The sequence below is a fragment of the Eschrichtius robustus genome, chromosome X (assembly GCF_028021215.1).
Source record: "Eschrichtius robustus isolate mEscRob2 chromosome X, mEscRob2.pri, whole genome shotgun sequence".
In the NCBI taxonomy this organism is placed as follows: domain Eukaryota; kingdom Metazoa; phylum Chordata; class Mammalia; order Artiodactyla; family Eschrichtiidae; genus Eschrichtius; species Eschrichtius robustus.
In genome coordinates this window covers 30,925,551-30,949,542 of record NC_090845.1, presented here as the reverse complement: position 1 = coordinate 30,949,542, position 23,992 = coordinate 30,925,551, and the positions used below count along the sequence as shown (strand labels likewise).

General features: G+C 36.6%; 1 protein-coding gene across 1 annotated transcript in view; it reads left to right on the top strand.

Moving 5' to 3' along the window:
• The window catches only part of DMD (dystrophin), a 1,739,631-nt gene that overhangs the window by 3,153 nt on the left and 1,712,486 nt on the right, over positions 1 to 23,992 (top strand). Inside the window, exon 2 of the mRNA XM_068533304.1 lies at positions 17,326 to 17,418. The gene's annotated coding sequence lies outside the window, so the exon portion shown is untranslated. The remainder of the gene's footprint in view (positions 1 to 17,325; positions 17,419 to 23,992) is intronic.

Genomic DNA, 23,992 nt, shown 5'->3' with positions numbered 1-23,992 from the left:
ATTGAAAATAGTTTGGCATTATATACTAAATGTGATAAAAATGTGCATTTCTTATGACCCAACAATTTCATTCCTTAGCATATAACAGACATACATTTCTATGTTTGCCAAAAAATTCATATATATATAATATTCTTTTATATATATGAAAGAGTGTTCATAGTAGCTTCATTTGTAATGGCCAAAATTAGAATGAAAGTGAGCAAATGATAGCGACACACAGTACATAAGATAGATCAATTTCCGGAAAGAGAAAAAAGTGAGACACAAAAGTATATCTACTGTAATTTCGTTTAATTAAATTTCAAGAATAGGCAGAATGCTTCCATGAGTTTAAAAGTCAGAAGAGTGGTTAGATTTTAAAATGCAGGATGAAATCTTCAGAGGTGTTGAAGATTTCCATGTTTTGACCTGGTGGTCGTTATACAGGTGCATTTGCTTTGAGAAAATTTATCAAGCTGTACACTTAAGTATATTTTCTGTATGTAGGCTATCAATTTTTTAAAAAAAGTTTAATAAGAGAAATGTAGGAAGGGAAAGTAAAACTGATCTTACAACCTGCCAAACTCCAAATTATGGCCATATTTATCTATCTGAACATAGACTGTGTATTTTATTATGAAATTGTTTAATAAAATGTGATAAGTGAATATACAGAATTAGAATGTGATTAATGCAATATATGGATCTTTTCTCAGGAGGTTATATTTCTTACTGAAAATAGAAAATCTTGATAAAATTCCAATGTTTTAGCAGGCGAAGACCCCCGAATGAGGGTTAAATTGGACAAGGAGTTCTTCAAAAGCAAATTTCCACAAAGCTCCCATTTGAGCCAGGGCCCTAATGGCGAATGGCATATAATTGAGGTCTCTGTATTAAAGGACAGAATCTCAAGTAAAACATTCTCCAGTGTAAACCAAAACCTCGAGTGAAATAACCTTTATCTGAGCTAGTCCCAGGCCAAAAGACACAGAATACAAATGCTCAAAAGTAAATGTATTATCATTTTATACTTCCCATTATTTTGTAATAAAAGAAAGCAGAAAATTAATGGAAAATATTCCAAGGGACATGTTTTTTAGTCTCTGATTATTAGCATAAAGAATAAACACACAAAGAGAATGTTCAAGAGCAGGATATTTTCCTAAAAATGGCCTTGGGTATTCTATAGCAGATGACTAAATGATCCTGGGATGGGATATAAATAAATCAGCATATTAAGTAAAATAGTAGATAGAACTATTTTCCTTTTAAAAATCACAAATTCTCAGAATGAACTATAGGAGGCATTGATTGGAGATTTTGAGTAGTCGTACCTTAAACAGAATAATGTTAGTATTTTTAGATTCAATGCGTTATTTATTGAGTGTCTACTATATGTCAGGTTGTATTCCAAATGGTAGGAACACTGCAGTCAGTGATCAAAACAAATGCAATCGTTTATGTCATGGAGTTTAGAGTCAAATACCAGAGGACGTTAAATATGTATAATGTATGTAGTGATAGCTAAGTGAATGAAGAAGAGACAAATATACTAGGAGGTTTGGGAAGGCCTTTGGTTAGGTTGTCTTATAGGTGGAGACTGGAAGGAAGTGAAGGAGTGAACCATGGGATTATCTGTAGGAAAATGGTCCAGGCAGTGGGATAAAAAGACCTAGAGGAGAAAAAGTATTTGGAAATAGGACTCAATAGGTGGAGAGGACTGAGTGTGGAAAAAAATGTAGTAGAGTAGGGAATCAGAGAGGTAGCAGGGTGGTGCTGGGAAGAGGAGAACATGGGGAGCCATGGTTAGGGTTTGAATTTAGTTCTAAGTGAGATGAAAATGACTAAACATAAAAAGGCTATTATAAATTAAATGGGTAATAAAACAAGTTCTTTTAAAAGTCAGAGATAAGAATATTAATAACAAAGATAAACTTATAAGTATTTGAAAATATCATTTTTATCCAAGAAAGTTGAAATCAATAATTAACACATAATACAACTTACTGCATAATAGAAGTACTGCTAAAACCATAAAGAATAAATGATGGAAATATATTTTTATTCAGAGCCTTTAATTCACCATTGTTAGATTACAACACAGTTAGCAGCAAAGAAAAAAGTCGAGAATACAAATAACATAAACTGTAGATTTAATAGTGATTTTCTACCTATTGACACTCCCAAGCATAGATGATTCTATAAAATCTGTGTGAATTATATATAAACCTTCTCTCCCATAAGGTTGGATTTGCAAGGAAAACAGTAGTTTATAATTTCATTTAAATGAACCAAATCCAAATCTAAGCTCTCAAACAGGCATTCAGAAAATTCTAACTTTGTCATTATTAGGAATGATTTCCCCTGTCCCTAGGGAATGGCCAGACATCAGTAGATCTATGTGGTGCCTTTTATAGGCAGGGGAAAAGCCTTTCATTTTTAGTCCATTGAATTATCCACTGATATAGTCACTATCCAAGCCCAAGTCATCTCATGAAGCCATGTGTATCATTAACAGTCCTGAAATGAATCAGAAAGCCTATGCAAAGACAAAGTTGAAAAGACTGTAATAAAAGGAATATATACAGAAATATGGGCAGGATTAAAGGAACCAACAATGAATGGTGAAGCACCCAGAGACTAGCCTCAGTTAATAGGCTTTACTACCCCTAAACCTAAAGAGACAAAAGGAGAGAGCTGTTACCTTAAACCAATGAAAGCTCTAACCTTGGGAGCGGGTCCACTGGATGGCAAGTGCAACCATAGTTACCTAAAGAATGCAGTTACCCTCAAACCATGGCCTGCTGGAGGAGGTGGGAGATTGATACCTTAGTCTCTCTATTCAGTCCTCTAATAGTCTGCCAGTGCTGCTCATTGATTGAACCTAGCTAGAAGCCAGAGGGTAAGAGATCCTGGATGATGGAGCCATCTCATACTAGGTGGGTCATCTCAAGCAAAGAAGGTGTGAAGAATGTGGGAGGGGGAGCAATCAGAGAAAACCCAGCCCTTCAGATAGCTCTATTTTTGTTGGTTTTTTTTCTGGTCAAAAGAAGACTTGGGAATCTCTACGTTAAGAGCCCTAATGTTGGCCAGGGCCCAACCTTGCTGGGTGTAGCAGGAAGCCATTCACTTTTTTTTTCTTTTTTTAAGTATTTATTTATTTATCTATCTATTCTGGCTGCGCTGGGTCCCAGCTGCAGCACGTGGGATCTAGTTCCCTGACCAGGGATCGAACCGGTGCCCCCCACATTGGGAGTGCAGAGTCCCAACCACTGGACCACTAGGGAAGTCTCGGAAGCCATTCACTTTTAAGGCCGTACCACCTCCCCCATTTGCTGACAGGGAGTGGAGGTGGTTTCTGGCTAGTTTTGGAACCAGCTGACATTACTCTCCCATGCTTCTGGGGAACACCAGAATAAGAAAAGGAAGATAGACTAAGAGTTATCTCTAACTTCTACCCTGCTATAAAACTTACTATAGGCATAGGTGAAGATAAACATATAAAAAACGTCCTTGGCATATGTACAAATTAAAAATGGATAATATATTAGAATATAGTGAAAATGTCATTAAACACATAAAAAGAACTTTTAAGGTGCATAATCTTTGATAATAATAATATAACAGTAGAAATTAATAATACTTAAAAAAATTCAATTTGATTAATTTAAAATGTATAAGAAACCAAGAGTACAAATCCATGTTTGTATAGGAAAAAGCATTGCATGAGAAAACCCATGAGAAATGGCCTCGGTTCTACCCAGAGGTTCAATTTTTGTCTTTGCTTTTATCTTCATTAAAAAAAAAAAAAAAAAAGATAAAATAAATTAATTCTAGCTTTCAACCATAAATGTTACAAAAAAGAAAAAAATGTTCTAAGGAAAGTAGGAAATAAAAGATAAATGAAGAAATGAGTTAGAAAAAAGAAACACTAGATAAATTTAAGATATTAGTTCCTTGTAATAAAATCATAAAATAGACTAATCTCTTATAAATTTAATCAGAAAAAAGAGGGAAATAAATCAAATGTATGCAATTTAAACATAGAAAATATTAAAAATAGGTACAAGAGATATAGACACCAAAAATGGAATCTACACAGAACTATATGTTGATTATAAAAAAGCAATGAAATTGGATTATATTCTATTTAAAATCATAAATTACAAGAATTAACACAGTGGAATATAGAGTACCTACATCAATAACCAAAGGAACTTAAGAAATCATAAAACAAAACCAAACAAACTTTTTACAAAGACTTCTGGGTCCAATGGAACTAGTGGTAAGTTCATTCAAAGTTTTAAGAAATTGATAATTGCTAATAGAAAATCATGAGGGGGCCTCCCAATTCTACAAATCTGTTCACAAACCTAAGTTTTAAAATCACCTGAAAAAAATTGGCCCTCCCTTGTTGTTAAAGGGATATTAGAAACTTCCTTTTGAAAAGATATTTGTGGTAGTTTCAAAATCTTCTTAGGTCAAGTTCATTTTGTCTCCTTCCTTCCTCCCTCCCCTCCTCTCCTCCTCCCCTCCCCACCCCTTCCTCCCCTCCTCCAATTTGGCCTCTTCCTCTGCCTTAAATGACTAGTTTTAGCATATTCCCTAGTTCTAAACTAGCAACTCAATGTGAGCCTGTGCTTCAGTTTCCTTTCTTTTCTCTCCTGACTTCTAACTTACACTCCTCACTCAAATGTCACTCACAACTTAGCTTTGTAGAGCTCAGACACCACATTTATGTTCTGATTTGCATTCTCTCTGGTGGCTGTTTTAACATGAAGTTATCCCTGCTATCAATAATTTATTTGTGAAAAACACTTATTGAGAAAGAAGTACTTCTAAGTGCAGTGATGCCTTTATCACAATATTTGCTGAGAGCAAAGCACTTTTGAAATAAAGTTGGCCGTGGTTTAAAAAAGCAAACAAAAGAAAATACAAAATCTTGTGAAACAGGGGATGACTCTACCAAGTGGTTGTGCTTGTCTACATACTAGCTCAAGATAAAATGTATCCACAGCTTCCATTTATTTGTAACTTACTGAAGGTAGATAGAGCAAATCTCAGATAATAGGGAAACATCTCTCATACTGCCATTCTATCATTCCTTTATCCTTCTCCGCTCTTGTTTGTGGGTAGTCCCCTTTCACCAGACATTCTGAATTCAGTTCTACAGGTCTCTAACCCCATCTTCTCTCAGATGTAAAGAAATATTTAGTGGGTCATTTGAACTTGTTTATTGGTAGATTTTTTCCCTTAGATATAATTAAATTCCAGTCAATGAGTTTCCTCTAATACAAATTTGCATTTTTAATCATTTTATGTAAAGTTGAATAATGATTGATTTTTTTCACTGGTAAAGGAATTTAGCCATTAAAAATCTGGTAGGGAGATTTAACTGTCTGTGGTGTTTTGAACTGTCCTCCAGATGCATTATGATACCTGTCTTCCATTCATTGGCTGATCCCAGTTTGTTTCCTCTTCTTCCATCCCAAGATTTCCAAGTGTATACTTTATGAATCCCAGTGCCTTTTTGAGGTCATGGAATGCACTCCATCATTATTTTAAAGAACCTGACAAAAAATAGAGTGTTGCATCATACCCTGGGCATATACTGGGACTTTACTGATTTAATGTGATTTAATATTAGCTGACACAGTTGTAAATCTCATAATTATGTTCACTACTCTCATCAATTGTCTATGAAAAAGTGGCACAATTTTACCAAGTAATTTCAACTATACAAGGTGAGATAGCACAAAGAAAATAAGACTGTTGTTGTACATTATTAAACCACAAATCCAAAATGAGTACTTAAAAAGCCTAGGGTGAAAATTCAAATGTCAGCTATGTTCAAATATTCAATTAATCACATCATTGAAAATTGTCACTGAATTAGATTGAATGGTTGTCAAATGTCACTGATCTGAAAAATGATATAGTGTTCACTCTTCCCGGCATATGATCTTAGATAAAGAGGATTCTAAAGTGTTCTTTAAGAGTAGTATTTTATGTGTCCTTTAATTATTCAGAAACTTAAATAGCCATTTAATGTATTTTGGGGTATGTCAGAACATATCTTTGACCAAATATAAACTGCTTCCATTTATTACTCATAAAATCCAGTGTTCAGATATAAATTCCAAATTTTTAATTTATGTTAGACAAGTATTATTTTTTATATTAAAATTTCAGTCCACACAATAGGCCTGTGATACGTCTGCACCTTATATATATTGATTCCAAGGATCCAGAAGAAGTGTATCCATTTAACCCTGTCACTCACTAACTACAGGATCTTTGTCAAATAATTTCATGACTTTGGTTCTACTTTGTCATCTGTGAAATGTACTAATAGAAATAGTTGCACTTATTTCAAAATATTCTTCTATGGAACATAAAAATATATACAAGCATATCTTATAATCTTTAAATTCATATTCCGATGCAATATGAAATTATTCCTCTTAAAATGAAGCTAGTTATCAATGAAAATAATTTCATAAGGTGAATTGTTTACCTTCCGCCAACCCCATACATTTCTTGCATCAAGGAAAAAATATTATATTTTTCTTTACATATTCAACTTAAAATTGAGGTAATCATTTACTTTGATTTGTACACATGGAGATCTTTTGGGATAATAATAATATGGCTACAAATTATATTATAATTGAACATTTTTCTCATAATGAATGTTAGTCATGTATCTTAGAATTTTTTGCCATTGCTGTTGCCAAGTGTTTTTTTTTTTTTTTTTTTTTTTCTTGAAATCAGTATACATGGCTGAAAACTAGAAAGCTCTGGCTACATAGGGGGTTTTTTTTTCTAATTTTTCTTTAAATTTTACTTTATTTATTTTTTATACAGCACCTTCTTATTAGTTATCTATTTTATACATATTAGTGTATATATGTCAATCCCAATCTCCCAATTCATCACACAACCACCACCACCACCCCCCCCCCCCCGCTTTACCCCCTTAGTGTCCATACGTTTGTTCTCTACATCTGTGTCTCTATTTTTGCCCTGCAAACTGGTTCATCTGTACCATTTTTCTAGGTTCCACATGTATGTGTTAATATACGATATTTGTTTTTCTCTTTCTGACTTACTTCACTCTGTATGACAGTCTCCAGGTCCATCCACGTCTCTACAAATGACCCAATTTCGTTCCTTCTTATGGCTGAGTAATATTCCATTGTATATATGTACCACATCTTCTTTATCCATTCGTCTGTCGATGGGCATTTAGGTTGCTTCCATGACCTGGCTATTGTAAATAGTGCTGCAATGAACATTGGGGTGCATGCGTCTTTTTGAATTATGGTTTTCTCTGGGTATATGCCCAGTAGTGGGATTGCTGGGTCATATGGTAATTCTACTTTTAGTTTTTTCAGGAACCTCCATACTGTTCTCCATAGTGGCTGTATCAATTTACATTCCCACCAACAGTGCAAGAGGGTTCCCTTTTCTCCACACCCTCTCCAGCATTTGTTGTTTGTAGATTTTCTGATGATGCCCATTCTAACTGGTGTGAGGTGATACCTCATTGTAGTTTTGATTTGCATTTCTCTAATAATTAGTGATGTTGAGTAACCTTTCATGTGCCTCTTGGCCATCTGTATGTCTTCTTTGGAGAAATGTCTATTTAGGTCTTCTGCCCATTTTTGGATTGGGTTGTTTGTTTTTTTAATATTGAGCTGCATGAGCTGCTTGTAAATTTTGGAGATTAATCCTTTGTCCGTTGATTCGTTGGCAAATATTTTCTCCCATTCTGAGTGTTGTGTTTTCATCTTGTTTATGGTTTCCTTTGCTGTGCAAAAGCTTTTACGTTTCATTAGGTCCCATTTGTTTATTTTTGTTTTTATTTCCATTACTCTAGGATGTTGGTCAAAAAAGATCTTGCTGTGATTTATGTCAAAGAGTGTTCTTCCTATGTTTTCCTCTAAGAGTCTTATAGTGTCCAGTCTTACATTTAGATCTTTAGTCCATTTTGGGTTTATTTTTGTGTATGGTGTTAGGGAGTGTTCTAATTTCATTCTTTTACATGTAGCTGTCCAGTTTTCCCAGCACCACTTATTGAAGAGACTGTCTTTTCTCCATTGTATATCCTTGCCTCCTTTGTCATAGATTAGTTGACCATAGTTGCATGGGTTACGTAGGGTTCTTGTCGTTAAAGTGGCATTCTATATTGCCAGGTATAAGATACATAGTATTTATAAAAGTTCAAGTTAAATAATATTATATTGAAAGTGTATATGTCTTTTATCTTACTCTATCTTGTGAAATCATTTTTGAGGGCAGTTTTATAGAGGGCAGCAAATGATGCCCTCTAGTATACAATATTCCATCTAGGAAATTTTGCTTAATTTAGTTATAAGAGCTACTTTGCCAAAAAGTTTAGTTCTGCATCTTATGTTCAATAAGACTACCTGCATTGAAATTTCTATTTTGCTATATTTGTTTCAATATTCTTTCACCATTTTAATGTTTATATTTACTTAACATTATGAGATATTTTAAATTAACTGCTTAAAATCTTTAGTGTCAAAGAGGAAATGTATAAACAAACAAAAACACAGTTCTGTTAAGAGTTACCTTGTGATGTATGATTATCATAAATGCATCCAAAATAGAGAGAAATTTTAACTCATTTCACTAGTCTTTAAGCAATTTGATAAAACAGTCTATTTTTTCGTCTTTGTCCTCAACACTTAATATGTGGTATATGGTGGATGGTGAAAAATATTTAATGAATGACTAAATATGTAAAGCTTAGTCACTGAAGTTAGGGGGTAGTATCTTTATAGTGCATTCCCAGTACTAAGTCTTATGATGTATTCTACGTCAAAATGTGCTTTTGAAAGGTATTTTTCAATGCAAATTTCTATATTTGTTTAAAATAAAAAATAACATTTTGAATGTAGAGATATGAGAGGGAAGAAAAAAAACCTGCCAGTAGAGACCCAAGGCCACAATGGCCAATGCAGCCTACCCTTGATGTTGTATATATTGAACTATTCATCATTTAATAATAAAAGATTCAATACATGCATCTTTCAATGGCAAAAGTGGGTATGATTTATGCCCTTAAGTCTTAAAATTTTATATGAACCTTAAACACAGTATAAAAGCACATGCTTCAGGGCAGTGAAACTCCTTTGCTTTTTCTGAATTTTTGATCTTTTAAATGCATTATATTTGGAAGGATTATATAAATGCTTGAGGAATTTCTCTTGAATATGGAGAAGTCTCTTTAGCTTGACTACATGATGGCAGATGTTTTATAAAAGGCACTTAGCACATTTAAAAAGCAAATCCTATTTGTCTTGAGTGTTGGAAAGAGATTCTCTGTTATAAACAGTTTATGAGAAAGAAATGTATGAATCTGAAAGAACCAAATATATAGAAGGTAGATGTATCTGCATGAGGTCTATTAGGAGGGCTGTTTATTTGATAAATCCCAATGCATGGTTTTTCCCTAAATGTTAGTTATTGTTTAAGATTCTGGTTAAGGAAATCCACTCAAACTTTTAAAGATTATATTTCATGGTTCCTTTTATAATCTTATCATTCTATGTGAAGTTATTTTATAAGATTTAATCTGCAGCATTTTTCAGTTACTTAAACGCACATACGAAGACTGATAAGTACAAAGACTGCTTACCCTTATCCTTTACCCCATGCCTAATGAAAGTAAAAGCTCAGATTGTATTCTGCATATTAAGGAACAAAAGTGACTCCTCCTTAGGATAAATCTTGAAATCTGAAGTGATCTGGAAGAACCACATCCTTTGAAACATATGAGGAACCTCCTAGCCCTAACCTAATATCAACTGGCTGAATGATACAAGATGTGTTTTCATTAGTCCCTGTAGTTATGAAATGTCCTTCTCAGTGGTTGTCTAAAAAGGCAAGAATATCATTTATTGGAAAGATGATGGTTCCTTTATTGAATGAGATATAACTTTCTACAACATCCACGTTAGGAATGCAAATGCTTAAATTATTTACAAACTAAAACTGGAAAAGTTTATCCATCTCCCTGCCACCACCAAAAATTTCAAAAGCATGGAAAATTTGTAAGAGATTTATTCCTTAGAACCTTGTCAGATATATCACAGGAATATCACTCCCTTGCATTTATTTATCTTTTTTCTTATCTTTTACCTTCTGTTTTACCCTGAGAAGTTCCATTTTCATTATTTGACCTGGTTATTGCAATTTTTTAAATGTCAAATGTTCCTCATTCCAAAGTCACTGTGCGCAAGTTTATGTCTGATGAACTCATTCTGCTATTCTTCTTCCTGTAAAGCTAATCAAAAATAATATAAACTTGTCTAGGTCAGTAATCTCCTTTCACTAAACCATTACATTTCAGGTTCGTTTTAAATCTTATGGTTTTCTTAAGTATTCTTAAATCTTACATATATCACTATTATATGTATAAATCCTTTCAATATAACCACCGTGGGCTATCTAAATTTAGCTTGTAGAAAATATTACTGACAATGCTAGATTGCATCCAAGCCTTGAAGGAACTGGGGATAAAACAAAACCTCAGATAAAACAAACATTATTCTCTTGAATAAGCAATGGAAAAGAATTGTTCCTCATGCCCAGTGGTTAGTAAACTCATTTAGGAGGTAGAACACCAGGAAGGAGCAGTGCTCTCTGAAATACTTATATATTAATCATAGAATTACTAAATATAAATTTTTGTACAAAATCAGATATTTTAGTCTAGCTACTAATGTGGGGACAGAATACGAAGTCCCTTCAATTCGTGTTCTCACACCTATAAAATGGATAACAATAGACTACTGTATTCCAAAAGCCAATTCCTTAAGTTTCCTAGGTGCATTTTTTTACAGCCTGCTCATCCTAACCCAAGGGATTTTTTCCTATGAGTTCACATTTAAATATTCTGCTGGAGCCACAGTAAGGTTCCATTAATGGTGAGGGAATTCCGTGGTGGTCCGGTGGTTAGGACTCCACACGCTTCCACTGCAGGGGGCCCAGGATTGATCCCTGGTCCGGGAACTAACATCCTGTGTGCTGCGGTGCAGCCAAAAGAAAAAAAAAGCAAATGGTGAGAATTTTCTATGTATTCCAGAATTATGTTTGAGTAAAGCATCTTCCACAGATAACACTGCAAAACTCTGAGCCAGAATCTAATGCTACTTTCTGAGTAGAGTCTCAGAACTGTTTGCAGGAACTCCTAAAGCCAATCTTCATGTGGAGGTGAACTTGTTTCTGCAAAAATTCAATGCATGCTATTTAATTTTCACACATAATATCAATTTTCACACCTATTCATTTGGTATCAGATGCTTTCATTCTGCAAAACAGGGAAACATAACTTTGGGCCTCCTCAGTGACCTCAAGATTGAATTTCCTGCTATTTTGTGCTTGTTACACCCCCCCAACACACACACAGAATCCATTTATTAGCATATATGTCATATAAATGTTTTTTGTTTTGCTTACTAGACAGACACATAATTATTCATTTAACATAGATATTAACATATTTTAATTTTTATTTTCCCTTTTCATAGTTATTTGGAAATTAGATTGATAATCCTTGGAAAATATAATTCCAGAGCATATATTAGGAAAAAACTACGTAAAAGAAAACAGAGAAGCAATTGTGCGGCATGGTGATGATTATTTGAGAAGAGCTAGTAATGATTTTAAAAAATCAATATAATTCATAGCTACATGGTGAGATATGGGGCATTATTAACAACACCAAGCATACAAAAATTGAGAGTCAAATGGGTTAGCCATGAAAATGAACAAATAAAAGTGATTATTGTTTGGTAAAAGCAATATTCAATAGAACCTGAATAATATGCCATTTTCTGTAGACTATAAAACCTCACAAATTTGTGTTTATAGGATATCACACATGCACACTCACACATACACTGATCATATGAATAGGGAGTTTTTTAGGTCAGATTAGGAAAGAAGTTGGGAAGAAAGTGGGGCAAGCAAAATGGAAAAGAAAACTTGTCTCAAGAAAAATAGGAGAGGCATGTATAAGATCTCATTCATGCATTTGTGTAGAATAATATTTGTGTGGTCTTATATATAAAGAAATACAATATTTCTAAAAAGAACAAAAATGAAATTATATATACATACATACATATGTGCATACACACAGACATAGAAAACAGTACAAAGATTAACATATAATTTACCACTCAAAAAATGGGGATAGTTGTGTTTCTTACAACCCAACTACAGGATGACAAAATACCCACCTATGACAACATGACTTGATCGAATATGAACCTTTAGAAAGGAATGATGATTGGTAATAATTGCAGTGTGATAAGAGTTACCCTCTAAGGCACACACAGTTGAGAATATATGAGTGAAATACCACTTAAAAGCCATGCTATTTACTCATTGCACCCTATGGCAAGGACCACCAACAAAACTGGCCTACTGGATAGGATGGTATAGTGAGTAACATTGGCAATAAAAAAAGTGAAATAACAAAATATAATTGCAAATCAACAGAAAGTTACATAAATTGGATTGCATTATTGTAACTGTCTACAGAATATCCCTGTAAAACTAAGGTTTAATACTATGCTCTTATTGTTTATTGAAGGTTGACAAAAGAAATGGCCAAATGGTTATCACTGCATCACTTGTAAAGTTGTAATTAAAGATGCAGTATATTACTATAAAATGCACATTTCTTAGAGTTGAGAATTGTGAAAAGGTTTGTTGTCCCTGACAAAAATGTAAGCGTCCTTGTACTAGTTAGAGACATTTATAATGAATCTCAGCTAGTTTTTTCTCAGTGCCCATAAGAATTAGCCAAGATCTGTTCAACTTCTCTGGTATTATTATTTTTCTACCTCATAGTGCCCTAACTTGTTCCTTGCATTCTTTGAGATTTTTTAAGACTCTTCATAATCCTGCCCCAGATTGTTTAACAACTTCACACATGCCGCCTTGTCCCTGAGTACAACACTTCTAATTCCCAACCACGTAATATCTTTTACGCTTGCCCCCCATATCCTTAGTCACATGTGTCTTCTTGGCATGCCTTCCACACCCCCCCTTTATTTGTTCCAGTTTTATATTCCTTCTTTACAGATTCGGTCAACACTGAATATTTCCTCTTTCTTTTGCTTACACTGTCACAAAAATTTCTTTTTCTCTACTGGGCGTCCATGAGACACAGTTGCCTACCTAATTTCCTCCAGTGGTTATAAATAAGTTTTATTGGAACACAACCAGGCACATTCCTTTAGATATTGTCTAAGGCATGTGTGTGTGCGCCAGTGGCTTCTTTTTATTATTTATTTTTATTGTGGTAAAATGTACATATCATATACATTACCACTTTAAACATTTTTAAAAATTGGTGTACCATTTTAACCATTTTTAAGTGTACAATTGAGTGGCATTAGTATTATACATTCCCCTATGTATGCAGCCATCACCACTATCCATCTCCAGAACGTCTTCACCATCCCAAACTGAACCTCTTACCTGTTTAAAAAAACTCTGTAATCACCTCTCTCTTAGCCCCCGGTAACCTCTATTCTACGTTCTTTCTCTATAAATTTGACTATTCTGGGTATCTCACCTAAGTAGAATCATATAATATTTTTCATTTTATGGCTGGCTAATTTCACTTAGCATAATGTTTTCAAGGTTCACTGATGTTGTAGCATGTATCAGAATTTCCTTTCTTTTTAATATTGAAGAATACTCCGTTGTATATATACACCATGTCCTCTTTATCTATTCATCTGTCAATGGATATTTGGATCATTTCCACCTTTAGGCTATTGTGAATAGCTGTGAACATTGATGTATAAATATCGGTTTGAGTCTGCTTTCAATTCTTTTGGATATATACCTAGAAGCGGAATTTTTGGATCCTACCTAATTTTAATTAACTTTTATTTTGTGACCTGCTGTGAGCTTTTTGACATTAGGGGTTCTACCTTAGTCTTCTTTATCAGGCCTGAGCACAGTCCCTGATATAATATAGATTGGATTTTAAAAGGGATTTTATGGGGATAACTAAATGGAGGAATCATCTCCCTGCTCACACAGAGAACAAGCTTATGAGAGTGGATAGGGGCAGCTGGTATCTAAGGGCCTGCTGCTTGCTCTTAGTCTCCCCAGGATGATCCCTATGGCAAGTCTAAACTTAACTACCAGCAGTGATTCCCCAAGTATATCTATTTTCTAAAAATCACATGTTCTTTATTTAAATAATTGGATCTTCAAAAATATATGGTCTGATTCTCACTGTCACTATAATTAAGTTCCAGAAAGCAGGAGTATTCATCCCTTTTGTGTTCTAAGTACATCAGTGCCTGACATATGAATTTGTTGAATGAATTAATCAGTAAATCAATTCTTAAATTTATAGCATCTTTTCCACATGGAGAACTCCTCCCCTCTACTGCCACATGAGGAATCCCCAGATGAAATGTAGATGATGGTGCTTTCTTGTTCAGGAGTTATTAATCTCCCCTGGGATCTAAATTCTAGAAACTTGTTGTATCTACTTTGTATAATTAAAATGAAGGTATCATGGCAAATTATTGTTTGCATGTATAGGAAAAAAATCTATGTGAATGCCCAGTAATTTGAAATTCTGATATTTACTTCAGCACTGAATTAGGAAAAATTTGCATGGGGTACTACTAAAATTCAGCTGTCCAATGAGAAGCATCTGCATTGTAGAAATAAGCAGACGTGTAATGTGTTACAATGGCAGTATCACCTTGACTTTCCTATACCCAAGAAAATCAAGGTCTTTCACCTTAACCAGCTTTCAGGACTTCTGCTCATCCACTCTTCAATACAGCCTTACTTAAATGTCCATTTATATGCTGTCCATTTACTTCAGGCTGACTTCTCTGTAATGTCCATGTGGTACCATCCTCACATGTAATCTATTGCATAGCTTAGTAATACCCTCTACTATAAATTATGTGTGGAATTAAACTATGGACTTGTATCTAGATCTTTTATCCTTATTTCAATGATTCTAAATTTTTCTGTATCAATTATTTGTTTTAATCCCACCCATCAGTAATTTGTATATAGTTGGGATATAAAAATAAATTTAAGTATTAGATTATCCATTGAACCTACAAATAAGTTTACGTGGGGAGTAATTGGGAGTGATTTGGCAATGAAACTGAAGAGTAGCCTTTTTATTATTTTCACCTGGATTTCCCACATAGCTTCATAGTTTTAAAAGTTATAATTAATAGGATTTAGAAAATTAAGATGAATGATAAGGAATATATTTTAGCATTGAGTGAGAAAATGGTAAGAGGAAGGAGGAAGAGACAAGAGGGAAAGACAGATCCAAGTGAGACTTAGTTCAGTAAAGGTTTAGAGCCTGAGAGAATGAAAGGTTTAACCAACGTGAATCTCGGCTATTTAGTGAAGCTATCTAGAGGAGGATAAATGGGAAACTCTCTCAGGTCAATAACCTCAGGACAAGACAAAATGGCAGAGTCCTGGAGACAGCCAAAAGAAAAGTCAAGCAAAGGGATCAGTGAGCCTAGGGATAGTAAGTAGGGAGAGAAATCTGAATTCTCAGCCCTCAGCCCTTGCTCTGACAGTTTCACCCCCATTGTATAGACCTTAATCTGAAGTTGCATATTTGCTTTATTGTGATATTCTCTCTTTTTAAAGTATCCCTGGATACTCATTTTTAAAGTTAACCTTTTTCTTTGAGATGATTGTAAATTCACATGTAGTTATAAGCAATAATACAGAAAGATCATGTGTGCCCTTAACCCAGCTCTACCCCAATGGTAACATACATTAAAATCATAGTATAATATTACCATGGACATCAACATTAATACAATCCACCAGTAGTATTTATGTTTCCCAAGTTTTACTTGTACTTTTTGTGTGTGTGGCCACGTGTTTTTAGTTCTTTACAACATTATCACATGTGTACATTTGTGTATCCACCATCAGAGTCAAGTGCAGAACAGATCTGTCATCACAAGTATCCCTTGTGCTACCCTTTTATAAACACATCCACCTGCCCCTCCCACCCCACCTCAGTTCCTAACCTCTGGCAACTGCTACTCTGTTCTCCATTTCTATAATTTTGTCTTTTCAAAGTTGTTATATAAATAGAATCATACTGTATGTAACCCTCAGTGATTGGCTTTGTTTTTTTCACTCAGCATAATGCCCATGAGATTCACCCAAGTTGCTGCATGTATCAATAGATGTTCCTTTTCATTGCAGAGTGGTAGTCCATGGTATGGATGTACCAATATGTTTAACCATTCACCCTTGTACGGCATCTGGGTTGTTCCCAGTTCTTGGCTGTTACAAATAAAGCTAGTATGAACACTTAAGTATAGGATTTTGTATAAACAGAAGTTTTTATTGCTTTAGAATAAATGCCTAAGAGCCCAATTGCTGGATTGTATGGTAAGCACATGTTCAATTTTGTAAGAAACTGCTGGAAATGTTTTCCAGATTTGCTGTACTATTTACATTTCCATCAGCAAAGCATGAGTGACCCAATTTCTCTATATCCTCATCAGCATTTGATATTGTCACTATACTTTTTAAACTTTTTCCATTATGATAAGTATGTAGTGTTAATTCTTTATGTTTATAATTTGCATTTCCCTAATGGCTTGTAATGTTGAATATCTTTTCATGTGCTCATTTGCCTGATGTTTATGTGTAACCTGACTCCACCTAAAAAAACGTTAGGAGCAAGAAGGACAGGAGATGGGATTTGTCTTGAAAAAATAAAACTCTGCCAGATTTTAATTCCCAAACCCAGTCCTAGATAGAGAAAAGAGAGCTGGCCATTAGCTCCATTGTTTAGTAGAGTTCTAACATGTATTTCTAAAGCAAGGACATTTTAGTCAAACGCAGTCACCCCTAATTACAATAGCACTCCTCTGAGCTAGATAAAAGGATTGATGAAATTTCTATTTTTGAGTTTCAATTATGTCCTAGGAAGCACTTTTTAATTTTAGGCATCCTTTATGAGTTATCATTGTTATATATTTTATTTGGAGATACTCTTATTGGACTCTTTAATCTGCAGTAATTTATTTATACACTAAAGTACACTCATTTCCTATCTCTTTGTAAATGTGTTTGGGGACACTTGTTTGTTACAGAAAGTGCAGTTACAAATGCAGTTTGTTTCATTTATAGATTATTTTTAAAAAGCTATAATGCTGCTTAGGCTCTGGAAATAGATAAATGCAATTACCTTTGCATTTTGTTTTCTTTTCAAACAGACATTTTGTCTCCTTCCTTCAAATGTTTCCCCTTTATCTTTAACAGGTTGATTTAGTGAATATTGGAAGCACTGACATAGTAGATGGAAATCATAAACTGACTCTTGGTTTGATTTGGAATATAATCCTCCACTGGCAGGTAAGAATCCTGATGATTTCTTTTTTTCGTGGGGGAAGGTAACATTGCTGATCCTTCCTTTCATTTTTACCATTGATCTGCAAAACATGTATATCTCTAACAATACAAAGCCCATCTCCATAGTGCTGCCTTTTAAACTGGGATGATTGTCATCTGCAATGTGAAGTATCAGCAGATTATAAAACAGGTTCTAGCACATTTGCAGGAATACTTTTCTAAATTTTATTTCACTGGGTACAGATGAGGCAAAAAAAAAAAAAAAAAAAAAAGAAACCTCATCAATAGGGTAATAAAAATACTTTTCACAAATAGGTCTTCTGTAACTCACCTAAAAGTAAATCTGCATAGTTTTGTAAGAAGAGGGGTATTTTTCCTGTTAATCACTATCAAATGAATAAGACTTTGTGACTCGTGTGTATTCTCAATGTAAACTAAAGCCAATAAAAGATTATTGGGATATGATCTGTATATGTGTTATACAGAAAAACTTACTTCATAGTCTGATTTGGAAATTGCATTTTTTCTGAACCACCTCAGCACAGGGTCTTCTGAATGCCTATATTTACTGGTCCTCGGCAAAATGGATCACAGATCATTGGTTTAGTGAAGAGTATATATTTTTTTAGTCAGACTGACAGGAGCTTAAGTTTTAACTTCCTCATTTACCATCTTAGTGACATTGGATATAATGTCATCCCTTTCTGGGCCATAATTCCCTCACTATCAAAAGTGAAAAAAAAATAATGAACACGTATATTTCTTGTCAGGATTAAATGAGAGAATATCCATAAAGCACTCAGTACAGTGTACCATTTTCCTTAGAGGCGTATCATACTAATAACTTTTTTTTTTCCACTCATATTTTAAGAATTTGGAGGGTAATTGAGATGCCGGCTCTTTTTACTGGTAGAGATTACTTTTTTATATAACAGCTTTTTTTGAGATATAATTTATATATCATAAGTTTACCTGTTCTATGTGTAAAATTCAAAGTATACCAAACTGGTTAAGTTCTGTTGCCCAGCACTTCTCAAATTATTTTGAGGAAGAAACAATTCCCCCCATCTGTCGAACATTTTAGGATATTTACAGAGTTGTACAATCATCACAACAATCTAATTTTAGCACATTTCCACCACCCTAAAAATAAATCTCATGTCCATTTACCATTACTCTCCTCTCCCACCCCCAACCCTAGGCAACCATTCATCTATTTTCTGTCTCTATATGTATGCCTTTTTGGACATTTCATACCAAATGCACTCATACAATATATATTCTTTTATATCTGTCTTCTTTCACTGGACATAATCTTTGAGGTCCATTCCTATTGTAGCAGGTATCACTACTTCCTTTAGTAAGGTTGACTTTTAACTTGAATTGTAGATTGGTCCTGGTCGGAGTCAGACAGCATGTAGACCAAAGGTATACCTAGTGAACTCAGTACCCATATTGTTCTCCCAATTGACACCCATATTGTTCTCCCAATTGACTCCCATATCTTTTATTGTAAACACTCTGAACTGGCTCAGTCCTATTTCACAGCAATATGGGAAGAGAGAGAGAACAACCATAGTGGCTGACAACAGAGAATAGCTCATAAGAGCCTCAAGTGAGCCCAAGATTCTCAATTCTGGGCTTTTTTCATGTAGCGATGGTGTCAAATAGAACCAGCAAGGCAACATAGGGCCCCCCACCAAACTGGTTTCCTTCTGTTGCTCAGTACTTCTCAAACTATCTTGAGGAAGGAGCAGTATTTTCCCCCTTTTCCATTGTGTGTAAATTACAATAAAACTGAAGCATTAGAAAAATGAAATAAAGAGACACATAAAACCCAAGCTTCTTTTTTATCATTAAACTCAACCAACATAAATAGGACTCTGTAAAATTGCTATGGAAGTTTCTAATGGACTATCAACTGTTGTATTGATATTTGTCTTATGGCCTTGTAACAAATTGTTCATGGAGAGACCCCAGCTTGCAGAAAACACTTTGAGTTGCGCAGATGGCAGTCATGACAAAGCCAGCAGGAGGACTTAGGCATGCTCAGAGCCCCAAAAGGCTATTTTAATTGTATTTATCACCCAAACTGTCTCTCATATGATCTCACCCTTTCTTATCTCCTCAAAACCCTTTCCAATTCCCTCTCAACTCACTGCAGGATAGAGTTTAAAACCACCCTGTCTGATATTTTCTTCATTTGCTTGTGCGTGTGCTCATTTTTTAAATTAGCATGTGGAAGGGCTTTCACATCAGGAATACCAGAAGGAATGCTTTTGCAGTCTTTCCTGGTCTGAGACTTCTCTTACAGTCTTCTGTTTTCCATCTATGTCCTCAAATCACCATATCCTTGTGATTGCAAGGATGTAGACTCTTCCCAGCCTCTGCCTCTTTATCTTATCTCTTCTATCACACTGCCCTGTTCTACTAAAACTACTAAATCACTTTTTAAAAGTTCCTCCTGCTCGATACTCCTCATCATAACCCAATGAATCGCAGAAGATATTTTCACCAAGAGTGCGTATTTGCCTTCTTTTAAAATAGTCAAAGAAGCCCTTGAGTCTCAGTAAAGATTAAAGGACACACTGGCCAACCTAATGTACTTCCCAGATCTATGAGATTAAGAATGACATGAAGAGATGGAAAGATGTGAATCTGTGGTTCCAGTGTCATATACTATGTTATTACTATTGCTGTGGAGGCCTTCTTTCTGAACTTGCAGAAACTCAGGAATGCCAACCCCATTTCCCCTGTCACTGTTTTTCTGGTTTCTACTTAAATGAAATGATTTGCCTGAAAAATAATGCCTGTATCGAGGAGTAAGCAGCTTTGAGCAAAATTGTGAAGTAGACAATGTGTGTTAGGTGTCCCTTTCTTCCTTCCTTTTAAAGTGCAAACCATCCTTTTTAGTGGGGGCAGGGGGTCACCTCGGTTCTGGGAACCAGCTGGAGATAAAAACATATCCTGCTAATGAAGCTGAATCTGGCCTCTGTACCCCGACACCAAACTAATTCTCAGAGACAGAGTTTTGGGTGAAGTAGAAAAGAATATCTTTATTGTTTTGCCAGGCAAAGGGGGCCACAGCAGGCTAATGCCCTCAAAACTGTGTATCCCAACCAGGAGGGGGTAGTGAGGAGTTTTATAGTAATTGTTCAAAGAGGGTGTGATCAGCTCGTGGACGTTCTTCTGATTGGTTGGTGGTGAGGTAAGTGGGAGTCAGCATCATCAACCTCCTGGTTCCAACCCGTCTGGGGTCTACGTGCTTGTGGGCAGCACACTGTTAACTTCTCCCACCTGGTGGAGGTTTCAGTATCTGCAAAACAGCTCGAAGATATTGTTATGTGTATCCCTTGAGGGGGAACCAGGACCTTGTCCCAAGGCTGCACTATAGTTTCTTGACTGTTCCTCCCTTGTCTCTGCATCCCCTCCCTTCCCTAATTAGCAACTGTTTGAACCTACCCTTTGGAACTCAGGGAAGGTCATGGAGGCTGAACGAAGGCAATTTCCTGTAATCAAGAAATGGACACAGAAAGGCTTTTGTGCCCAGGAGCCTCACAGGGTCCTGCTTGGTATCACTAGCAGTGGTGTGCTCTCAGAGGTCAGAGCCCCACCTTTGCTGGCTACCTCAAAAGAAATACTCAATTCCAGGGCTCCTTTACACTGGAATGTTTATGTTATTTATTATGTGCACAACAGGTAAGAGAAAGATGGATTTTGCGCTGCTGAAAGCCCTTACTGTAACCTCCTGCCTAGCTAGTGCCTTCTGGGCAAAACAGGTCTCGATCTTCTGCAGGTCTTTCACACACTACCATCCATCCCTTGTAGAAGACTATTCCTCCCTCTCTTCAGTCCTACCCCTCTGCTGTAACTCCTTTTAGTCACAGGATGGATTCTGGGAAGCAGACTCTGAGTTTGGCAGGCAGGTTGTTCATGGATGCACACTCAAAAGCCTTCTTGAACTCCATGGAGAACTGGGAGCTAGAATGAGCCTTTAGAGTTATCGTGAGTGGGGCTGAAATGGTTGAGTCTTTATACAATTTCCCTTCATCAGTTAATAAGTTGAGCTGCCCTAGGAGGGATGTGACCATAGGTGACATGCTTGTGCAACTCAAGTAGTTCCTGAGGGGACTCATGGGTGATGTCTGCCTCAGGACAGCTGGAGAAACAAGCCCTTCCTTAAAGGAGAATCCTGGTAGTGCATCTCCAGGTCCATCACACCTTCTTTGCCCCGTTAACTCCTAGTCATTTTTTGAAATCAGTGCTCAAAGACATTTCATTTTTTTCCTTTAAAAAATAGATGTATAGCTGTATTCACACACACACACACATATTTATTTATATTGATTCTTTCTGTCTCAGGGACAGTGAACCCTGAGGGTGGGGAATTTTTCTGCTTAAAGACTCCCCATAGGAGCCGCTCAGTGTTTGACTGAAGGTTGATCCTTAATAAAGATTTCTTGGTAGCTCTCTTTTCTGTAGGAAAAGAAGAACTGTTATCTCACATTGCCCTTTATTATTATTTTTTTCTCAGCAACATTTGCACCCAGGTAGAAGCAACAGCAATGAGGCTGAGGCTGATAAGCTGAATTAGTGACATAACGATGCTAAAGGAGCTTTGGATCGAATACCATGTTGTCCTTTAACATTATGTGCATAGAGGGCAGTCTGGCCAAGCATTTCACAAATGAATCCCATTCATCATTGGAGGGTTGCCTGATCAGTGCAAATCCATCAACACCACTGAGCCAGTGTCTGCCGATTCATTCCAACCCTGGTTCAGCACAGGACACACAGTACACATCCTGCAGTCTCTGTACGTGGAGGCTGTATATTTTATAACTTTAGAATATGATGAGAAAAATTATATATCTTACGTAACTATTTGACCTATTTATTCAGTGAGTAAGTGGCTAAATAAGCAGGTCAGGAAGGAATTAAGAAAACTGGATAATCTACCCCTAAATAATAGATTTAGCTATCAAGGGATGGTGACAAATGCATGCTAAGATTTCACATCTTCACATCAATCCCACGTTTACAAAACATCATCTCAAATCCTTTTCAAGTATTTTAAAGTTAGATTTAATAGTCTATCCTAAAATTTTCATTGACTCTTTCATAAAAGGATTACTAACATTGGAGATGTTAAAATATGTATTTTCCCCAAAGGCATTTGTTAACTTCTGCATGGATGAAGAAGCAAAATAAAATGTCATATTTGGAATACACAATAAATATTCATCATCTGATCAAATGTTGGTAGTATATGGACCTTATACTGCCCGAAAGGGAAGCCCTTGGTGGTCAAAACGAATCACATTTACTTATATACTTCCTTTAAGTATGTGATAAGGGGACTGACATATTAAAGAAGTAGCCTAGTAATGATTCCTTTAATAGAAAATGTAGACGGTCTGTTCTATAATGAGGTGTCAACTGCATTCTCGAAACCCAGAAAATGGATTTCTGTGGCAGCTGAACCAGAAGAGCGACAGTTGGAAATACAACAACCTGCCGAGTGGCATTTGCACCTGCACACAGCCTAGGACAGAATCAAATGGCCAGAAACCAATTCATGAAAATAAGACCGAACCTGACCTTTTTCCCCTTTTGCACAGTCTTGGTCTCCGCTTCCCTTCCGGGAGCCGGGGGTGGGAGGGTGGGTGGGGCCCAACCGACGCTACTACGTGGCCCCCAGACCCCACCCCCCAGGACCCAGCGGCCCCTCCCATACCTGCGCCGCCCCCCGCACTCCTGGCTGCGCGCCCTCCTCAGCTCGCCCTGAGGCCGTCTCCTGCTGGCGGAGTTGCGTCTCTCATTTGGCCTCCGTCTTCCTCACTGCGCCCGTGCTGGGGTCCCTGCTGGCCCTTGGCTTTCTCCTTGCCGCTGCCACCCTGCTGAACAAGTGGCAGGGCTTGTGCAGGCCCTGAATGGACTTCCTACGCGGCGTCACAGCGGCCTTAGTCTCCTTCACCATCTCCATCACAGCTGTCGGTTGATGGGACGGGCCTTCGGAACCAAAGCCCAGGCGTTTTCTTTGCCACCATGCTGTTTGCACTTCTACCTGATCTTTCACAACGTGGCCGAATTTCTCAAACAAGGGGACTCTGCAGAGGTGACCACAGCCCACAGAATGGAAGTAGGGAATTCCGACTGTGACTCCGGAGGTGGCCAGGGGGCCGTGTGTTGGGAGGGAGGCTGTGACTTCTCAGAGTAGCAGTGGGAGTTGCTGACGGAGCGGGCCTCCTCACAGCCCCGAGGTGACGTTCCTGAGCCCAGCACACAGGACGGCACCCCTTGCCTTAGCACTGTCTAGCCGCTCTGCACGTGAGGGCATCTTGAATGTTCCACCCCTTCTCCCCACGTATCTTTCACGGACCTGAAGCCCTTTAACCTCTCTGCCAAAAACAAGTACAAGGGGACAACGTGCGTAGAGCCTTGTTACCTCCCCCTCCCCCCCGCCCCCACTCAAGAGAAGCGTTTCATGCTGTGGGCAGAGGAACAGCTAAGACGGAAACCACCACAGAGCCAACCTGCCAGGCCCCAGTCGTTTTTGTCTGCATTTGGTGCCCCT